We start from the raw sequence: 5,485 nt of genomic DNA, 5'->3' as shown, positions 1-5,485 counted from the left end.
CAATTCTTGGTAGAAAACTATCAATTATTGGTCAAAATTTCCACCAATTAATGGTTGAAAACTTTCAACAATTGGTGGAAAATTTGACCAAACTAAGTTGTTTATAAAAAAAGAGAGTGGGTGAATCCCCCAATGAATGCCTAGTAATGCTTCTAAAGTGATGTTGTTGGCATGAATGAAGCATCATAATTCATTGAAGAAATCAAGTATTTAAATATATGATAACTTGAATTAACTTGAATTGACTTGGATCTGAGAGAGTCTAGTTGAATTAACTTGGAATACTATACATCAATATCATACAAGTCACTACCAATAGCTATGTTTCTATGTAAAACATATCTCCATGATGATGTTTTTATTCACAAAGCTAAAGAAAATCTAGATAGAAGATGCAAATAAACCAAACCAAAGATTTTTAAACCAATCAAAAGTTGAAAACTGTCAAATACTAGCAAAGAACAATTCATATAGTAGTAAAACATTTTTTTTCAACAAGAAAAGAAATTCCACAATATTAATACTAAAATGCTAAATGAAACCTTGAACAAGATTTGCTTCATCAGTTCCTACTATGCAATGAGGAGGATAAGGAGGCTCTGGCTTATCTGGATAATGTGTGTCAAGAAATGCCAGCATTGGCCATTTTTTAGCACTAAATTATCTAGCAAGCTTCACTCTCTCTTCTACCATAACATTTATCTATTGATTAGGGTGTTGGGGAGCCTGGAAGAAGGAGATCATGCTGATTTTTGTTCTTCCATAAGATCTAATAAAATTTTCATTAGATAAAAAGTAGAAAGTCCATTTGAGAATAACATAAAATAAACTTGTAAGCATCATAATCTTTCTCTAATCCAACAAGATTATTCCAAGGCATGTTTAGTAACAATTTAATATGAAACCGTTGCAATTGTCTACAAATTGATAACTTGAAAATGCTCCTATGGCATTGGGTTGACTGGTCAAGTTGGAGATTGGAGAAAATACCACCTCCTTTTTAGATAGCATAATTACAATAGAGAAACTTTTGAAACTTTTGTTACTTATTAGTTGTGGAAAATACACACTCAACCTCTCCAATACACATGGGAATACAACAAATAGAATTACTCACTTTGATTGACTAAACTAGCATCAATTTTGAAGAAATAAGACCTAATTTGCTGAATGGAGTTAGAAGAAAAATATGAGTCTTTCCATTTGATTCTCAATAGTTTACATTATGAAACCATAGAAGACTTTTCCCTCTTTGAGGTTATGAACATTCCTTCTTCAACATTTACACTAGTAAAGTACTTCTGTATGACAATGGCAATACAATTCATCTAATCTTCTGGTAAGTTCCATGAAAATTGAATCTAATTCTTTGGAGTGCCTTGTTATCTCAACTATTTTCTTTCCTTATCTTCAAATAGACAAATAAAAACTGAAAAGTCTCAAATATTATCTTCCTTTGAGTTTGGATTAAGTTTCACCACTCAAGCTACTATTGTATTAAGAACATTTAGTTCATCTTTGCCACCATGCATTTAATATTTAGGAGCATTTAGGAGTGAATTGAAAATTGTCACACCATCAAAAATAGTGACAAACAACCAGTTTTGGCCTAGAAACTTTGTAAACTTTTCCTTATTGAATTTTTCCATCAAATTCACACCAGGATTAGCCAATGCTAGCTGAAACCCATATAAGCTCAACTAAGTAGAATATTTCCTTATATAAGGACATACTTCTCCTATGAAAACATTGTCTCTTTTGAAAAAAAATATTTACAAACTTTAAAATCAATTGTCTGTTTCTTATGTAATTCCATGAACCTTGTAATATTGATATATAAATTGAAGTTAAAAACAAATATGATTTGTCACCTGAAGATGCTTGTTATCAAGGACCCTCTTAAGCTCTTGCAACATTCTAATTCTGTCGGTGTCAATGTTGGCCATAGCTTCAAGAATGAAAATAGAGGAGTGCATCATTTAAATATAGTTTAAACTCAATTTACCAGAATTCAGAGTATGTAGAGATTATTAGATCATCTAAAATCTCCATCAAATGGTACATCATGCTAAAAAAGTTAACATATTTTCATATGAACTATTTAAACATGTTTTTATTTGTGCAAGTAGATCATTTAGAATCACATAAAATGGTAGATGAAGCTTAAAAACTTAATATAATTTCATATGAACTACTTAAACAAGTCAATTAAATCTAACCCACGTGACACTAAATATCAAATTGGGGAATTGATTCATCTGAAGCCAGCCTCTTTCATGGGGTGATAACATATATAATGAGTCTTATGAAAGTAGAAGAAATGGGTGGATTTCACAACTTACAAGACATATCTAGAATAACATACTATAAAATATCTTCTTTAACCCAAAGATTCTTTTCATCCTCTATCTATCTCATTAGCATGAGTTCAATGGTAGATCATGGCATGTAAATATGTGTGATATGGCCATTTTTTCTATAAATATACTTTATGAAGATGAAATGTGTAGGATCATGTACTATGTTTTATTAGAAACTTGTGGGTGTAAATTATTACTATGAATGATTGAAAAATTACTTAAAATGAATTGATTCTTGAAGATGTTATTTACAATGTTTGATTGATAAATAGATAACTAACCTTTCTCTTAAGTAGTTTGAGTTGGAAAAATATATTGGAGAGTCTATGGATAGAATGATAATTCCTAGAACTCTTATGGTATTTGTATACTACTTAGTTATCTGTATATTGTGGCATTTGGGATATTTCCAAGAGCTATAGTATGAGGCCTTGAAATGGTCATTATCAATCTCAGTATAGAAATGACCACCTGCAATGAAAGGATGAAAAATTTGTTGAGTAAAGCAAGCACTTCATTAATTATTTTACTAGCTTATTTTAAGAGGTACTAGATTCAAAAATAATACTATTGAAACAAATGTAATGTATACTTCTTTTTAATGGGTCCCTGGCAATGAAATAATAAGAATTATCAAAATACCACCATGATAAGACCTATCTCAATATCTCCAAAGACCACTCCAAAAAAAGCTCACATGTAGACTAAGAAATCAATTTTGTCCACCTGCCAGAGATGATAAGCTCCAAGTATATTAATTAAGCCAAGCATGGCGGAAATTATAATGGAAGAAAGGAGTACACAAGGAGTGTAGTGAAAGAGTGGATTCAAGAAGAGGAGAGTTAACATCACTCCAATGGCCATCACAATGTTTGATAATACTATCTTGCAGCCAACATTGAAGTTTATAGCTGACCTTAAAAAGACACCTGAAGAAACCTCATATATAGTAAAGAAAGGCTATTTAGTACTAAACACATAAAAACTTTAGTGTCATACTAAGTTCAAAACCTAAATCTTTAGGAGTCCAAACAAATAAGAAGAATAGAGACTTACCCATTGTGAGGTAGCAAGAGAAACATGGACCTATAATGTTCATCATGCCAATGGAAATCATCTCCTTATTGCCATCAATATGGTAGTTCTTAATGAGCCCAAAAATTCTACCAATTTCTATTCCAACTTGTTTTTTATGTCATCCAGATCATCCTAAATGAATAATCAATTGTACATAAATATAATAAGAAAGAAGTAATGGTTACACTAAGTGTGACAAGCCCACTTATCAGTCCTGTTGTTACTATAGTCTTTAGATATTTTCCATCAAAGACAAAATGATTAATAGTCATTGGATTTAACCCACTTTTCAAATGATCAACTTGCTCAAGCTAGACAAAAACATTAGATGTGGCCAAACACATCAAAACTATGCTGTAAGTATTTAACTAGAATGACATATTAGTATTGTAACAAAAATTAGGGTGTTTGTTACATCAAAATATATATTCTCGATAATAGATTCCTTAGACATGAGTTGCTCCTCTTAATTGACCAGAAAAGATGGCAGCATTGTTCTTAATAACCATATGTAGTCTTAAAGTGGTTCATTGGGAAGACTATCATAGGTAAAACCACTATAAGGGAGTAGTCAACAAGAGGTTGTGAAGGGTTGCTAGAGCATAATACAAATAGAAAGCACCATGCAAGTGAGGAGGGATGGAGGTGAAAGGAATAGAGATTCAAAGCTATGAGCAAAATTTAAGAGCCTCATCATTTTTTTCAATCAAGGTCACAACCAAGAAACAACTTTTCTTGAGAACAAGATGGATCAAGTGAACAACATTCCAAAAAACTAATTTTTGAATGCTAGAGGAGTAAAAATTTGGAGGGCAACATAAAAACAATGTTTATGACAATTATATCTCAAAATGAGGATCACTTATAGGCCAAATAATCAGAGGCAGAGAGGATCATTACATGATAGTCATCTCAACACAAGCTTGACCTATAGGGCCAAATAGTCATAAAGGTGGAAAAGATTATCAACTTATGATAATGATGACCATCTCATTAGTACTAGTGAATGAAATTTGTAAGGAGTAGTCATTATTCTTTTAATACTATGAAACAATATAGAAAAATAAGTGAAAGAATTTTTTAATATGATGCATCAATGTACAATAGTGGCAAGACTATGATTGAGTGTTAGTGAAGTAGATCATTCAATAGGTCGATAAAAACCTATTGAGATTTTGTATGAGCTTTGACAAGGTAAAAGAGAATAATCAAGTGACATCCCTCAAAAAGAGGATTTGCAATAGTGGAAGATCATGTTTAGGGGTTGTGGCAGACTTACAAGAAGTGGTGCCATTGAGAGTGCATAGTATATGACTAAATGCTAATATATTTTCCTCTTTTCTTTCTCATATTAGCATCATCATTAAACTAGGTTCTTTCATTTGAGCCATTTCTTAGTCAAATTCCTCAAATCATTCTCTTCATCTCTATGCCATTTTCTTTGGCATTCTCCTCCATTTGATTGTGGCTTTCACTTGAACCCCTATCATGACTAAGAGCAGTCATCTTCACTCTTTCTCTTTCCTTTCCCATCATGAATTGTGTTAAGCCTATACAATAGCAAGTCTATATCACTTGATATCAGTATCTCACCAAGATCCTCTCCTCTAAATGTGGCCTTTTGGTAACACTAGTTCTCTTGTCTAGAACCTTTGAGCTTCCTTTGCTCCTTTGGGCATCGACACTCACTATGCCCACCTCTTGTGAACTTCAATTCTTCTCTATTATAGCTTCCCTAACTATAATTAGTGCTACACTATTGTCCATTGCTATTGCTTGTATTGAAAAAATTCCATCTCAATTAGTTGAAAACAAAGGACCAATTACCTATTCTCTCAATGAAACATGAACTATACTACTGTAATTTTTCCAATTTCTCCATTGGTTGCAACCCTCAATTATTGTTCAACTCTTAAAATCATACTTATACCTTCTTGCTAAAGTAAAAAATATTTTTTGTAAACCTTCAAGAACATTAGTGTAAACCTCACAGAACATTAATATTCTCTCTTTCTCCAATAGCTCAATCAAGCAATTATCAACTCTCT

The 5,485-nt window shown here is 31.9% G+C and overlaps 1 pseudogene; it reads right to left on the bottom strand.

The window, feature by feature from the left end:
* Positions 1 to 1,532: 1,532 nt before the first annotated feature.
* Positions 1,533 to 5,485, bottom strand: part of LOC149561907 (sulfate transporter 3.1-like) — a 26,582-nt pseudogene continuing 22,629 nt past the window's right edge.

This window comes from Cupressus sempervirens, chromosome 4, assembly GCF_028749045.1.
Source record: "Cupressus sempervirens isolate cs-2001-9-10 chromosome 4, ASM2874904v1, whole genome shotgun sequence".
Taxonomy (NCBI): Eukaryota; Viridiplantae; Streptophyta; class Pinopsida; order Cupressales; family Cupressaceae; genus Cupressus; species Cupressus sempervirens.
Note: the sequence above shows the minus strand (reverse complement) of the source record. Positions and strands in the feature narration are given on the sequence as shown.